Source organism: Astatotilapia calliptera, chromosome 23, assembly GCF_900246225.1.
Source record: "Astatotilapia calliptera chromosome 23, fAstCal1.2, whole genome shotgun sequence".
Taxonomy (NCBI): Eukaryota; Metazoa; Chordata; class Actinopteri; order Cichliformes; family Cichlidae; genus Astatotilapia; species Astatotilapia calliptera.
In genome coordinates, this window is record NC_039323.1 from 21,014,970 (window position 1) to 21,032,151 (window position 17,182).

The window sequence follows — 17,182 nt, forward strand, 5'->3', positions numbered from 1 at the left end:
ACATTTGTCATCATTATATGTGATTATCAACATTGTTTACTTACACCACGCACTTTATTTCAAGTAGACCTGGTTTTGGAACAGCTCTTAATATTTTCTGAAACTTTCTTTCGCTAGTTTTATTTTGTCATTTTTTTCTTTTACATTCAATTTATTTTCTGTCAGGGTCCTGGGACTGGGCGACCCAGGATCTCTGAGCAGTTATGAATTATATTATTATTATCATTATTATATGTATTTTGGTGTTGCTTCCCTTCTCTGTGCTTGTGTGTGTATATATGTGTGTGTGGCTGAGCACCCGTTTATAGGCGGCGTCAGGCCTGGAGGGTGTGGTCCTGCAAGGGGACTGGCCACACCCGAAGCCACACACCTGCTGCTGATCAGGCCTCGTCGGGGGAGCTACTTAAGAGAGTCTTGGAGCTCCCACCGACGCGGGATCATTGCATGAGACTCCACGTTAGTCGTCCTGTTATTGAGTTAGTGTGCATGCCCGCAGTTGTATGTGTCCTGACGGCTGCGTCTTATGTTTCCCGCAGGAGCAGCGTGGAAGACACGAGAGCAGCGAGCACCGGGGGGTGCTGACACGGGAGCGGAGAGAGCACAGAAACACGGACTATTCACGGGGAGACACGACACTGGAGTCTGGGAGAACACGGGGATTTATTGTTACGTTGTTTCACTTTGTAAATAAACACTGTCTATACATAGAGCACCGCGCCTGGGTCCTCCTTCCCCACTCCTTCCACGGTGTGCCATGCCATACCGTGACAGAATGATCCCGCCACGTATGGACCCAGCGGTCTCTGAGGAGAGGCTCAGGAGGGAGGTGATGGACAGGGTTTACAGACTCTGTGAGTTATGGTGGGAGAAGCCGTGGAGAGGCGGCTGCAGGAGACGCTTTTTAAATTTCCCTGGCTGGTTGACGACCTTAATCCTGTCGTCTTGGACTTCTTACTTTCCACCCTCCACCTCCACTCTCCTCCTCAGGCTGCTCACCGGCCCGGACAGCTGGTGGATTCACAGCCTGAGACGCCGGCCCCGACGTCTAAACGAAAACGACGTTCGCGCCGCCGGCTTTCCTCACCACAGCCACATCCACGGACATCTCAAGAGCCGGCTGTGGTGAGTAGTACGGACAATTTTCCATTTCCCTCACCATCTGTGTTTGTGTCTGCAGTGGACGAGCTGACGACGCAGGTAACATCACCTTGGTCAGAGGTCGCTACACCACCCGCTGCTTCACCATCTGCAGCTGTAACTCCGCCACCGTTTCGTCTGCCTGCAGCCACCATCCTGATTTCTTTTTCACCGCCAGCTGAGGAGCTCGGCGAGCCGGAGGAGCCCGCACCGCCAGCTGAGGAACTCAGCGAGCCGGAACTGCTCAGCGTACCGGAGGAGCTAGGCGAGCTGGAGGGGCTCAGCGAGCCGGAGGAGCCCGCACCGCCAGCTGAGGAACTCAGCGAGCCGGACCAGCTCAGCGTGCCGGAGGAGCTAGGCGAGCTGGAGGGGCTCAGCGAGCCGGAGGAGCCCGCACCGCCGGCTGAGGAGCTCAGCGAGCTGGTGGAGCTCAGTGAGCCGGAGCGGGTCAGAGAGCAGGAGCAGCTCAGCGAGCAGGAGCAGCTCAGCGAGCCGGAGGAGCCCGCACCGCCAGCTGAGGGGCTCAGCGAGCCGGAGGAGCCCGCACCGCCAGCTGAGGAGCTCAGCGAGCTGGAGGAGCTCAGCACGCCCGAGCAGGAGCTCGGCACGCCCGAGCAGGAGCTTGGCACGCCGGAGCAGGAGCTCAGTGAGCCAGAGGAGCCCGCTCTGCCAGCTGAGGAGCTCAGCGAGCCGGAGGAGGAGCTCTCGCTGCCGGCCGAGGAGGAGCTCTCGCTCGGCCGGAGGTCAGCGGACCGGAGGGACCTCCACGTCTAGCGCGGCCTCCTCGCCGTCCACGTCCGGTGCGTCCACGTCAGCGATCGGCGCGTCATGGACCTGGTGCCACGCCTCGCTGTTGCTCGCCGGAGCAGCGACGTTGCCATCGGACCCGTGGCAGGCCACCAGAACAGTTCCGCCGCCACCGGACCCGTGGCAGGCCGCCGGAGGAGCAGTGCCGCCGCCACCGGACCCGTGGCAGGCCGCCGGAGGAGCAGCGCCGCTGCCACCGGACCCGTGGCAGGCCCCCTGAACTGTTTTGCTGCTGCTGCCGGACCCGGGGCCGTCTGCCGGAGCTGCTTCGTCGCCGCCGTTGGGCTCGAGGTAGGCCCCCTGAACTCTCTTGTTGTGTTGATGGGCCGCCTGTGACTGTTTGTGGCGTCGTTTCGTTTTCTTTTTGCACCGCTGCGGGATGCGCGGTCTGACTCTGAGACTGTGAACTGGGTCGGTTTGTTGTTTTGTTGTTTTTGCTTGTTTTGGTTTTTGTGTTTACACTCAGTCTTTCAAATAGATGCAAGTAAAACACAGCAGAAAATAAATAAAATCAAAGAGTAGCGGTCCTGTTGCTCTATTTTCACCTGTAAAGCAGGAGTAGGGTAGGCGGAGGTTTGCCCTGGTGCAGGTGTGCTGCAGCGGTCAGTGGAAGAATCCGTGAGTTTCTCTGTGAGTTTCCCATTACGTCATAGTGCACTCGGTGCTTATTTGGAAGTTTAGGGGTTTTTTTTGCTGTTAAAAGACGTTTTCTTCCCACGCACAAAGGACGCTAATGTTTTTGTCACTTTTTATGGAATCAGACTCAAAATAAGGTCAGTACTTCCACGCTTTAAATGCTGCACGCTCATACTCTCTCCCGCACTCGATATATGATCCACTGTTGATCTGCACACAGCTGTTGTCACGAATGTCGCACTCGCTTACGTCACTGTCATGAAACATTCTCACAAAAAAATCACGGTTTTAGTAACGCAGTAACGCAGCGTTCCTACGGGAAAGTAACGGTAATCTAATTACCGTTTTTGCAATAGTAATCCCTTACTTTACTCGTTACTTGAAAAAAGTAATCAGATTACAGTAACGCGTTACTGTAATCTGATTACGCATTGTAGCACCTTATCTTACTGTGTCAGACTGAGACAACTGCTGTTGTGGCTAAAAATACAGTAAATGAAAGAAAATGAAAAGTTACAAGTAACGCGTTACTGCCCATCTCTGTTCATCAACAACTTGGAGTCACTTCTGACCAAGACGTGTCTTTAACTCACAAACTAACCAAATCTGTAGACCTTGCTCTTTCCATTTGTGCAGTATTGTTAAACATCCTGTCTCAGAGTGATGTTGAAAAACTAGGTCATCTATTTTGCTTCTTTGAGACCAAGTGGTCTATTATCCCAACAGAGCACTCGGCTCCCAGACTTCCAGTTTGGATTTGGGAGAGTGACACTATTTCTGCATTGAAGATTAGACTTACAACTTTCCTTCTTGATAAAGTTTACAGTTAGGGCTGGATCAGGTGACCGTGAGCCATCCTTTAGTTAAGCTGCTATACGCTTAAGCTGCTGGGGGACTACTAAAACACAGTCCTGCTCAAATGTGATGAGCTGATTGTTATAGTTCTCTCTCCAGCATTGTAGCACCTTATCTTACTGTGTCAGACTGAGACAACTGCTGTTGTGACTAAAAATACAGTAAATGAAAGAAAATGAAAAGAAAAGCATCTACAGTCTTTAATTTACAGTTAGGTCTGCAGCAATGTCAACCTCAAATGCAACATGAAATGCTCAACTTGTGTTTTTTTTATTTAGTGGTTTTATATGCTCAGTGTTTCTGAAGTGATGAGCAAACAGAAGATAGAGAAACAGAGGAAATAATCATTAAATAGGGTTAATGATCATCACCCTCTCTCTGACTTCAGCTGGGCTCACTGAAAACAACTTGGATGCTCTGGTCTGAATCATATTAATCTAACAGATTCCAAATTGTTCTTATAAAGTCTTCCTCAAACACTAATATTAGCTATGGAGCTTTCTGTAGTTTTCTGTAGTAGGTTCGATATCTTTCATGTTATGCTTCTTGTTCACAATATCATTAGAAAGCATTTCCAGGTATGTGCAGATGGTACCCAGTGACTACAAATCAGTTAGTTAGAGTGCAGACACGTCTGAAAGGCAACAACATAAGGATTAAACAAAAATAGAAATGCTCAATCTGTGTGTTTTACTGACTTTATAAATGCTGTAAATGCCCTCTGTTCCCATACTTGAGCTGCATTTAGAAGTTTCAGTTAGAGAAGATGACAAGATCTACTTTCTCCTGACTTTAAAAGCCCAGTTCATGCAGACAAAAGTTTTCAGAGAAGAAGAAGGTGGCGATGTGATTAAACATTTGCAACAACGACAAAGAAGAAAAGAACAGATGTGTTCACAAAACTGCACCCAGAATTTCGTCCTTGCGAATCCCTGTGCACAGTCGTCTCTTAATGTAGGAACTGAACTGATCTTGAACAAGCCTCAGAAAACATCTTGTTTATGGCTCATTGTTGCGGAAGTGGCTGAATGTATGCTTGCTGCCATTCTTATCTGTTATAACACATGGGGTCATGAGGGCGAAGGGGTTTACTGGGCAGAGATAAGCTCACACAGAGCTGGGTGTCTGCAGAAAAATCTTAAAAAGCATCGATTTCACGTTCTGAAATGTCACTCTTGTTTTCTATTCTGCTCCATTATCTGACTTTAGTTATTACATCTTTCCAAGGTCCAAGTCACAGTTAATGGTTATCTAAGAATTAATACAGCATTAATACACTAAGAAAGCCAAATGTTCAGCTCATTAGACTAAAAAAAACAAACAAACAGTAAAGCAACAAAGTGCCACATTTTAGAATCTGGAATGATGATCAGATGATTTTAGGTTACATTAATTGACTCTTTCAGCTAAAATTCAGGGATTTTCCTGAGCCTTGAATAGCTGCTTGTTGGTGACACCAGCACAGCTGACCGGCATCCACTGAAGGCAAAGAGTTTGTCTTATTTTATTTAACAGAAATATTATTGGGGGTTTTCCTATTATTCCTGAAGTATTTGTGTACAAAATGTCTACAAATGTTGAGTAGATGAACCCCAACTTGAATTAAATGCTTACAGATTTAATTTTATTACAGCGCTGCTTATTTTCCTTTACGTCTGCCTGAAACCTTACTCTTCAATAGCACATAAACATGGGCACTTCCTAGATCACATAGGGCCCAATTTGATCACCAGAAGGTTAGATTTCTCATTAAATTATTCATAAAACGGTGGAACATCCTGACATCTTTAAAAAAATAAGTGCACTTTTCAATGATGCGTCAACGTCTTTCCACATTCAGTGACACAGCTGTCATTACATGCACCACACGATTACGGATCAAAGAGGAAAGTTACACAGCCGTTGCTTTGTTGAAACTAAACAGAAGTATTTCACATCTTTTATTTGAAGCAACTTACATCATCCTAGAAATAATTTTAACTTTCCAGATGTTTTCACTGTGATGACGCACCGCTGCCATCACCACAGCAGGTGTTGTGTCGTATTGATAATGTCTGTAATTAATGACTCCACCGCAATTTTCACACTTTGTGAGGTCACCCAGTGACCCAGATTGCACACAGGTTTGACACTCCTGCTGTACACTGACAATGGTTTTCATTGCTATCTCTCATATTTTTGGATGGTTTTTTGATCAAGAAGCAGACATGATATTTGAACCGTGTGGTATCACAAAAGGTCAATCTTCAAACCACACTGAGAGATATTTAAAATGAGCAGAAAAGAACAATTTTAAGTCAGAGCACTCAATTAAAGTAACCTGTATTAAAAGTGAATTCAAATAATAACTAAAGTAAATTGAATGCCATCCTCAATATCCTGAACTTGATAAGTGCTTAAGAAACTTCACGGATCTTTTTCTTTTCTTTTCTTTTCTTGTCCTACATCTGGTTCTGCATCGATTATTTTTTGGGGAAAAACTTAAATTTGACCATTTGTCTTCTCAAAAAGGGACTTACAAAACACACAGGAGCAGGTGTACAGACATACTGAAAAGGTGTACATGTGCTCCTCAGGCAGCAGTTTCACTGTCAGGTGTAAAGAAATTTTAAAAAGAAACGTATTTATATCAAATGTCAGTAGATAAACATGTTCACTCCAACACACAGAATAGCATCAGTTTTAAAGGTAATTTACAATAGTCACTATATTTTCGATGGATTCAACGTGTGTGTGTGTGTGTGGGGGGGGGGGGGGGGGGGGCGTCAGTAAGCAAACTGTGGTGAAAACTCCTATTGGGGTTTTGCATAAAATAAATAAGCAGTAATAAACAGTTGTGTGATTCTTCAGACAGTTCACGCATTTTCTTTCCGCTTTACATGAAGTTTGTAAACTGGGATCTTCTTGTTAACCTTACAAACTGGCGCACTTGACCTGCAGATTAAAAAGCAGGAATCCGTCTTACCTGGAGTAAGCCTCTTTAACGCCTCCTGTGGCGCGATTCCTCAAACACAAACCCACGCGGGGAGCAGGAACCGGCCGGTGGCCCGTCGATTGAGCAGATAGTGGGGATGAAGTCCGTACGAAGAGTCGGGAGCTGTTCTAACAGCTGCTGCTGCTGTTGCTCGGTGCTGATGTGCTGTCCGCGGAGCGAATGCGCCTTTCACCACCCTGTCACAGTATTTCTGTCCCCCTCCCCTCCATAAGGAGCTTTTCCTCCACCTGATCCCGCGTCATTAGCCAAACACCAGCTGGAGCTCTGGACTCCCCCACCCATCTTTACTGAACCACCTCCTCGTCTCCATTGCGCTCTGCTCCGAGGAGCAATGTGTGGAAGACAGTTAGTGCCAAAATAGAAATACAACGTGTGCGCTAAATGAAGCAAATTAAACAGAAACAAAAAAAGGTAACATTTTTAAATAAATTCTAAATTAGAGCCAGTTTGTTCATATGAAGAAGTCCCAGTTTTAAGAGAAAGGAAATTTATAAATGACTAAATAGTGTTGGGTTTTTTGTTTTGTTTTTTTGCACTAACTCCACTTTGCAGTTATTTATTTGTAAAAAAAAATGTTTGGAACCACTTTGTGTTGGTCTTTCATGTGGAATTCAAATAAAATTGATTCATGTTTGTGGCTGTAATGTGACAAAATGGTAGTCACTTCAGTGGCTCTCCTGGAAGCAGGGACACGTTTCTCTTGGTTCCCACCCACTTCCCATTGCTGTTGCTTATTTCGCAGTATCAGAATGTCTTTCACTTTCTGTGGTCTCTCTTTGGACTTTTGGATCTCCGTATTAATCAGTATATTCTGGTTATACCTCATATTACTGTCTATGTTACCACAATGTGTACATATCTTTCTGGGAAGCTGCATGTCAGGCTACCTCATAGGTTTAACAAAGTACTCAAGTGTAACATCCTGTTTGGAAATGGGCACCAATAAGTGAGGATGTCCTGTCGTAAATTCTTATACGGTAAACCTGGATTAATTAGCAGGAGAAAATGAACGAAAAACTGAAGGATGTAAACTATGTTAAATTTTTGATACTGTATTGATAAAAAAGCAAAACAAAATGTGTTGGGTTTTTTTGTTTGTTTGTGTTATTTTATCAGGATTTATGAACATAATGTTCACGGGACAAGCAGATTGTTGTGATTTAAGTGATTATGGTCAGAAACAACTGAGTTGTGAAACTGAAGAAAAAGGTAAAGGTCTTCCCACTATTTGGTTCCAGATGACTTCTGGTGCATTAAAAAGAAATCCATGAATTACAATGAAACAAATAAATGAAAATAAATAAAATCTCTATTATTAATAATTAATAAAAAGTCAAATGACAATACAAATTTAATTCAATTCCAGTTTATTTGTATAACACCAAATCCCAGCTACACGCTGCAGAATTAAGGAGAAGACACCTAAAATCAGACAGCCCCTCTGTGAGCAAGCATTAGGTGACAGTGGGAAGGAAGAACTCCCTTTTAACAGGAAGAAACTTCCAGCAGAACCAGGCTCATCTGACACAAACAAAGCAATGATGTCTTGGGGTGTTTGTTACAAGCCTCGCCCAAATGATGAAAGATGAGGAAATAACATCTAAATAAAAGTCCAGTATTCACTGTCACTATTTCTTTTGTTTCAGATTTTAGTGGGGCCACATTATACATCTGAGCGATATATATATATTCACAAATATGTGAATTTTATAGACTTTTCTTCATCTTGATTTTAAAAAAGAGGTTTAGATAGCTACCTAAAAAGGTTAAGGAATGAGTCTACAAGCCAAATGGTTGGAAACCACTTGTTTAATCATACTAGTGCACAATTTCTAAAGACGTCATCTGTTTTTTAGTATATAAAATATTAATTGGAGACATAACTGCGTCTGTCAGATACACGTTTTGCAGTAAAAAGTACAATTATTCACTTTAAAATGTGGCGAGGGAGAAGCATAAAATAGCACTGACAGCTTTTGGGGAAAAAAATCTTGATCCTGCAGCAGCGCTGACAGTACCACACGACGTGTGAAAGAGCAGTCATCCTGGATCAGTATTAGCTCTGCCCCACGGAGACAAAAATAATCAGATTATTCTCAGGAGCAGCTTGTTTGATTCAGGGCCCTTGTGCTGCAAGGCCTCCACTGTATGTTGCTCTGTTCGTTCACTGTGTCGCTGCCGATGTTTAACCAATGAGAAGAGCATGACTGCTCCCCAAAGTCAGGAGGCATGACTCAAATTAGTTAGAGTGCATCGTCCTTTGAATGATTCATCAAAGAGATCCCAGATCCAGAGACGCAGTGACTGAGGCGACTGCCTGGATAAATGAAAGCTGATGTGAGGTGGGGTTGTGGTAGTGGAATATTTTTCTACCAGATGGGACACGGATATGTCACATATGATAGAGCTGAATACATTAGCCAACATAAACTTTGTTTTATAAATCTGTTATTTAATTTAGGTTGAGGTTTAAATAGTGCTTTCAGTTTTCAATTCCAAGGATTACTGTTTTTACAGGGGCAGATTCTCAACTGCAGCACAAACTTGTAGATTTTTACTGACTGGAATTCTCCCAAGCAGCTTTTAGTGTCTATAATTAGCCCTGCCGTGGAGTTGATGCCCTTCTACAATTTTGTCCAGCTCCTCTTTTGCATATCCATTCCCTTGGGTCACCTCTACATTCTGTGCTGGGAGACCTAGCAAAGATTCCTGTTGCAGCAAACATGACCGTCCATTCTTGGAATTGGTCTACCTATTAACCTGAATGAGTTGCAGGCACCATCTGATCCTGCCAGTAGTGACAAGGACACTAGCAATAAGGAAAGAGAAATTACCTTTGGCCACCTTTTTTGAAGCTGGACAACTGAGTCATTGTGTTTCACTGTGAACCTAAACTGTACCCGCTGTCAACTGTACCTGAACTGAAACACTGCTTGAAGTGCTTGCAGCACCAAAGGAACCTGCTGTGTTCAGACTCGTTTTAAGTTTTGAGTACCTTTGGTTTAATTGCGGGATGTATTTAATTTGTGTTCTTTTTCTGTGCCTCCTTAAACCCATTTAGTGCAAGACATTTTCAGTTGTATAATAAACTATTAGACATGTTTCTATTAGTTCAAGTTCATCTCAAGAACAACTCAACTAACAACTTTTAGAGTCTCCTTCAGCTGGAAAGTTAAGGCCTTGTTTTGAGCAGCCTCCCGACTCACTCTGCAGGTGGCATTTTCCTGCATTTCCTTCACCTGATGTTGTAGCCAAAACAACTCCTCAGCGTACAATTTTGAAGTAGATGCTTTAAATCTCGGACGATGTTTTGGTGGGCTATGAGGTTTTCACGAGTGCTTGCTTTTTTGCTTTTTTCCTCATTTTGAGGGAAATTATTTCATTCCCCTTTTCTTGACTCGTCATTACAGCTTGACTCCATTCCGGGTATGAATTTTCTGTTTCAGATGCTAACACGGCTGAAGCAGCTTAACCTTGCACTCCTGAAGTTCCTTTGAAACTGAGATCTCTCAATTTTGGCTGTAGGACTTCACATGAATATCCATAGTTTGGATGTTTGCAGCCGTCATACCGCTTTTTTAAAGTGTGATGAGTGAAAACTTTTAGTTAGCTTGTTTTCAACATCCTAAGGACCTACCTACAGCTTAAAAAGGCCTTTAAGAAACAAATTCCACCACTCAGCAGCCTGACTGAGCTGGCGTATGTATTGTTAGTTTTTATTACCAGCTACATCCATAAACTGTAATAGCTGCAGGTAGTATTTTTGTTTTCCAGACTCTTTAGAAGTGAATAGTCACCATGGCAACAACAACAACAAAAAAAAGCTGAAGCCATTATACATAACCCAAACTATATTTCTTAGCTTAGTCAAGCAGTTTATATTTCCTTAACTTCACTATGTTGTTTCCAATGAAAAGTGTCTCTGCTGTGTAAGACGTTGAGTCAGTGTGAGTGCTGAACCCCTCCAACCTCCCGATGGGGATTTGTAAATGCATAAACTATTAATTAGGCATCTCATATTATATATGAGATCAAACACAATAAAACTGAAATATTTGAAAATGGTTGTGAGATATTCAATAATGTCATGTTAATATATCAAGGATGCACTGTCACAATACTTAATACTGCAGTGCATTGTCTGATAGACTGTGATTTAATCTGGGTTTTTTTTACCATATTCTTTTTTACTATACACAGCTATTTTTAATTCTGTTTTATGTTGGCATCTTAAATTTGAGAAAGTTAACCTTCTTATGTAAGCATTTGAATGTATGCTTATTTTACTTTAGTGGGATTATTTTCGATTTCACATTAGATTTCACTTTGTTATTGAGCTGTATAATAATCAACTGAACTGCTTTGTTTTTGGTTGTGTTTAAATTCATTTTTTTAACTGCTATAAAAACAGTGAGCCATGATATTTACCTGGTGATTCTATGGAAAATGTTTACAAAGGCAGCAACCCTGTTAGTCAGCTCCCTCTGTCAGCATCCATCTGTCAAAGTATTTTAAGCCTTCCTAGCTGAGTTATTGGAAAACAGGCTGTAAACCTTTTTAATTCTGCTACAATACTGGACATTTTAATATGGGAATCTATAAGAATCGGCTTAGTTTGGGGGCCAGCCTCAAGTGGACATTAGAGGAACTGCAGTTTTCCATGCTGGCTTCATTTCTCTTGCAGAGGGAAAAGAACACAGGGTGAAAATTTTCAGGTCACTAGTTGTCCATGACAGGGTGTTGTGTGTGTGCGGTCTACCTCTGCTTGTATCACTTCATGTTGAGACTGTGAGTACAATAGTTGATTTTTATGTCATGTGGTCCACAGTGCATTTCATGAAGGTCAGGGCACTGAAAACAGAGGACTGAGTCTCAGTGGGCAGCCCTAATGGAAACAAACTCCATTAGGAACCCCCTCCCCTCGCCCTCTTTTCTAAGGCCTTGAGAGAAGCCTTTATGCGTTTTTAGTGGTGAATGTGAATCCTGGTCTACAAACGTTCGAGCCCTGGTTCTGGTTTGGCAGCTCAAAGGTCTCAGCTGCAGTGCCTGCAGCTCTTTGTGATTGTGAAACGGGCCAGCGGTGATGTCACAGTCGCCATGCAACAGATTTAATCTAATCCCCTTTCCCCAGATTAGAAAGAAAAATCACTAGAAGGTCTTTTGTCTAAATTACACACCATGTGAGTATTTGTTTAACCTCCATCTTCTACAGCAGGTTTACCATATGCTGTGACGCTCCACCCTGGACTAAGTTTTGACCTCTTTTGTAGGTTATACTGCTCACGGCTGACATAGAAATACAGTGCGAAGCTGCGGAATGACAAGTGAATAAATTATTCATTTCGCAGGATTTCAGCCTTAAACATTCTCCCTTCAAACCAAGCACATTTCAGATGGAGAATCATAATTATTCATTATGCTTAACTGAGGCATTGCAAGAAGTGAGGAACTGCACCAATGTGGACAAGTCATTTTAACCAGGCTGAGCTTCTTAATTGGCAGATATCCAAAGACTGTTTAGGGTGTAAACCAACACCAAACCCTGACTAAAACCAACAGGCTAACTGATAGTTACCTAATAGCAGTGTAATAGAGACAACAATTACATAGGTTTGACTGGATGACTTTGTGCACTTGGAGAACTTGCATAATTCATTTGGACTGTTTGGCACAGGAGGCAAAGTGACAAACACAAGCTGGATTTTATCCCAAGGACAAAACAAATAAATAAAATAAAGCACATACAATGTGGAGAGCTGAGGGTTTACATCAAATATGTGGTAAATGAAAATAATCACAAAGGTTGTGTACATGGCACAGCAGCAGAGGTGGTGAACACAGTGGAATAAGATTCATTTAACTGTATGCATTACTGGATGTCTTACTGTTCAATTTGACTAAATATTACCTTTAGCTTCTGCTGTTATCAAATAAAGTTTAACATCTGTTGTAAAAATAGCCTCATTATATTTGCTCAGAGGTTTTCTTAACGTGCTAGCAACCTCTCCAGAGTGTGTGTTTTACGAAGATGGTGGAAGAATGATACTTTCAGATAGGAATAATGTTTTCCTGGTATATGACATCAAGCCTCTTATTAGCCTCTATTTTTGCCAGTTTGCTGTAATAAAGTCAAGGTCCATTGACAAAAACTCCTGTTGATGGACTCTCCAAAACTAATGCTTTCATCTGTATTCTTGGATTGGCCAAGAGAGGTGCTAACGCAGCTGGGCAAATCTCCTTCATAATCATATAAGTCTAAAGGAGGCATGGCATTTCTTGTCATTTAGCTATTAATTTTTTACTAGATTTCCCTTGCAAGAGTTTACAGAATGGTCTGAAAAAGAGAGTTCTCTGGGCGAAATGCCTTGTTGATGTCAGAGGTTAGAGAATGGTCAGATGGCTTCAAGCTGAAATAGACAACAGCAAATCAACCACTAACTAATAACCAACTTGTTACAACCAAACTATGCAGAAGTGCATCTCTGAATACAGCAGAAGATCACATTTAGTGCCACGTTTACATGGGCCCACTAAAATTGGATAACAGAAAGCTTGTGTGGTCTGATGAGTCTTGATTTCTTCTTCGACACTGAGATGATAGGGTCAGAATTTGGAGTAAACAACATGAAAGCATGGCTCAGTCCTGCCTTTTATCAGTACTTCAGGCTGTTGGTGGTGTAATGGTGTAAAGGATATTTTTTGACACCCTCTGGTCACGTTAGTATTATACTGGGCCTCATTTAAATACTAAAACCTATTTGAGACCATGTCCATCCCTTTATCTCCACATTGTTCTTGTCTTCTGATGGCTGCTTCCAGCAGGATAACACACTGTGTCACAAAGCTCAAATCATCTCAAAAAGGTTTCTTGAACATGACAATGAGTTCGCTGTTCTCAAATGGCCTCCACAGTCACCAGATCTTAAGCCAATAGAGCACCCTTGGCATGTGATGTAATGAGATATTCATTTTGGATGTGCAGCTGTTTTGGTGGTAAAAGGGGGTCCAGTGTATGCCTACAGTATTTAACCAGTAGTATATGAATTCATTAAATTAGCTTCATTGTGAGCCAGTAAAACTATATAATCTCACATGGCCCTGTCACACCACTTTAACATTAGTGTTGAGATGGACACCTGTACTGGAGTACCAGGGGACCAGCATCAATATTTAGTCTCTACCTTGTAATCTGAAGTTTTGGGCTCAGCACATAGTTTAATCTATTACAAATATTTTCATCAGTATTGGACAGAAGTGTTTAAATGTAGCAAAATCGAGCCACATGATCCTCAGCTGGTCTTGATCGACTCATGAAAGTTTGGCTGTGACAGACAGCTCGATGTGATCTTCACAACTGTGTCAAACAACTCCAACATGTTTCAGCAATAAAAAGAAGATACACCTGCACTCTGTGTTTGTGTCTGTGCATGTGTGTGGTATTGGACTCATTCTGTCACATCTAATGTGTGTCACTCTGCCATTAAACTTCAGTCTCATTCGATCTGAATAATACATTTCCCCCATTCTCTTCAACAACCGTCTGCTTGTTCGACACTCAAAACTGACATACAAAACCTAACAAAACACGCACACACACATTATTCCAGTGCACAAATGCAAACCAGCATGCAACATGGACACACAGATGTGTTTAAATTATCTCAGTGGTCTGATCTATTTCAGTCTCTAAATAATGGCACATTACAGCTGAAGATAGAAATGACCAGTGCTGGCAAGTTACTTTGACAAGGTAATTCATTATAGTTACTAGTTACTTATTCAAAAAAGTAACTGAGTTAGTAACTGAGTTACAAGATTCTAAACGTAATTAATTACTTGAAAAGTAACTATTGCGTTATTTTTAAAAAAAAAGTTTAACATTTTTTCCAGGGTATAATTGGCCATTTTTAACTACTTTTGATGTTTCCTCTACATTTCACCTTTAAAAACTATTTACTTTGCTTTGTTTGGTATCATTCTTATCAGCACAACCTCACGTGTCTGATTTTGCAGTTATATTTTCATTTTGACATACTGTATTTACACAATTGATCTAAAATCAGACCAAAAAAAACGTAAAATCAGAGTAGAAAATGGATATATTTTTACTGTAACAACCACAAACATGTTTAATGAATCATGTTCATAACTTTAAATGCAAATATAAATTGTCAATTTTAAAATCATATGCACAAGTTTTGCAAACAAAGTTATTTGCATCCATTTACCTTTGACCTTTTTATTTAAATAACCGTTTCAAACTATTTGCATAACAATCAGCTGTTCTGCATTCAATAAGATGCCACCCAAATTATTTGGGCCACTCTAAATATTTCTGTCCACTATAAAGGAGAACATCACAGCCTGATACCTGCAGCTCTGACAGCAGCAGGTGCATCACTCCTGTTTTTTACCTGGGGACAGCAGTCACCTCATTTTTCTGACACACACCACAAAACTATCCACAACACACTAACTACACAAGACAACACATTAACTACACACTCCAAACATGCTAAACGTCACAAATCTCTCGCATCTCAAAACTCGCTCTCTCTCTTTTTTTGCTGTCTTTCGCTCTCTCTCTCTCTCTCTCTCTCTCTAAAACTCCCCCCTTTTCCTAAACATCCAAATGTCATGTTGTCATATCATTTTTGATTCGTTAACATGGTGCATTTTTCCACCAACACGAAAGGGGTGTTTTTTTGTTTTGGGGTATTTTTTTGGTCATAAGCAGAGAGTGCTTGCTAGTGCTGTCCTTAGACAGTAAACGTGACGAAACTATTCAGGACAAAACGCCGCATATATATTGTTTATCATGGCTCTGGTTTTACACGGCCTATCAACACAATTTAAAAACTGGTAAATATCACCTTGTTGCTTTGTCATCTTGAAGGAGTCATGTGATTGGCTTACCACGACTACTTTATTCTTCCTCAGTCAAACAGCAGCACTTATGCGATTGTTTTGCCCCCCTAGCTGCAAAAAAGTGCCAAAAAGTGATTGTCGGGCAGAAAGTGATTGCTGTCCGCGGGAGCGTGCGCAGCTGCTTAAAGCTGTAGCGCCCAGATTACTTACGTAGACAGCTACTTCTGTACAACTGATGCGGTAAGGTGCGGTAAGCTGAAGACAGTTTCAACCGTCTGGTTGTTGAAAAATAGTAACGCAACCGCATGGCATTTTCTTGTTAGTAACGGTAACGTGTTGTAACAATAGAAGTAGTAATTAGTTAGATTACTCGTTACTGAAAAAGTTAACGCCGTTTGTAACGCCGTTACTTGTTATTCCCATCACTGGAAATGACAGCTCTTACAGAAGACTGACTGGTCTACATGGAATAAAAATATCATTTAAAAAATGTATGCAGTAATACCCGACTACACTCTAGCAATTCAACAGCTTCATTTACTGCAAAATTTAGACAATTTCTAGTAATAAATAAGCCATCCAAGGCTGAACACATCTGTTGCCTCTGACACGTTTTTGTAGGTGACTGCATACTCACAATATTGTTCTAGGAACCAGGTTTTTTGTGAATACACTTCAGTTTTGAGGGCTTTAACACTTTGTTTTTGTTCCTGTATGTTCCTGCCAATGATAAAGAAGTGAAGAGAAATGGAATTCCCATTAGTATTAGTGAATTTCTAGTAAAGATTATAACACAGTTTTTATGGTCATACAAAACAATTGAATAGCAAATCATGCTCCAAAATGTTGATATCATTTTAAAGAAGCATATTTAACTACGATATCTGACGGTCTGTTAACATACAGATAGCTAGCTAATCTTAAAATGACTCTTCAGTACAGAAATGAAGCCCAACAATCATGTTTTACAGTCCCGTGGTCTCAGCCTCAGATACTCAACAAATCAAACAAAGCTCATGTGAAAACAAGCAAACAAATGAACAAAATATGTTCTCCTTCATTTCTGTCAAACAAAGCTGTATGAAACGTTTCCAGCTGTTAGTATCATGGTTGCTAGGCAACCTGGGCAGCGTGATGGAGGCTAGACCGTCCCATTTCAGAAGCCTCGTACTTCCGGCCTTAGCGGTCTTTGAATACGCGGCCCTTGTGGACCGTTAAGGCTGCGTACTTTAAGCAGGCTGCAGACCCTGAATTGGGATACAGCCATTATGAATGGTGATGCTGTGGCAAACAATGCCTCTTCAGAACCCCTAAGAAGGGCCTGGGTTTTAAATCATCTGGTCAGCTGAGGACTCATTAGAGATGTTGGAGAGGAAGTCCTTTCACTTTTTAGCTAAATTTAAACATCTTTTGTCTAGATTACGCGTCGGTGACCTGAGAAGAATGCAGCAAGTTGGGTTTTTTTGCAGCAAGTTTATAATAGCAGGAATGCACTGACAGTTTTCTTGCTTAAAGAAGTTTCTGGAATTTATAGTACGATGATAGTATGATTTTTAGTCTATTTTATGATAAAAGAATAAAAGAATTAAACTGCTACATAAAGTTTAAGATTTTAATTACTATGAATTGTCAATATTATACATGTGGTATTTTTTCTACTTTCTACATTCATGTATTCACTGTCTGTTGTCAATCATGTTTTACACTGTGTAGTATTTCCTGGTAGGTGGCAGTAATGCGCCAACATTGTTTCTGCATTTGCATGTTGGTGATTTATTGCATGCACACAAACCTGTGCACTGTTTAAATCATGTTTCATGGAACTACATATTCGTAAGCCCTGGCATTTACTGAGCACCAGTCAGATATTTAACAAGGAAAAGA

At 41.6% G+C, this 17,182-nt stretch overlaps 2 protein-coding genes across 2 annotated transcripts in view; one reads left to right on the plus strand and one right to left on the minus strand.

Moving 5' to 3' along the window:
- The window catches only part of crfa4 (cytokine receptor family, class I receptor 4), a 53,982-nt gene extending 47,322 nt beyond the window's left edge, over positions 1-6,660 (minus strand). Inside the window, exon 1 of the mRNA XM_026158600.1 lies at positions 6,401-6,660. The gene's annotated coding sequence lies outside the window, so the exon portion shown is untranslated. The remainder of the gene's footprint in view (positions 1-6,400) is intronic.
- cybb (cytochrome b-245, beta polypeptide (chronic granulomatous disease)) overlaps positions 2,185-17,182 on the plus strand; it is a 30,927-nt gene continuing 15,929 nt past the window's right edge. The window contains exon 1 of the mRNA XM_026158597.1: positions 2,185-2,235. The gene's annotated coding sequence lies outside the window, so the exon portion shown is untranslated. The remainder of the gene's footprint in view (positions 2,236-17,182) is intronic.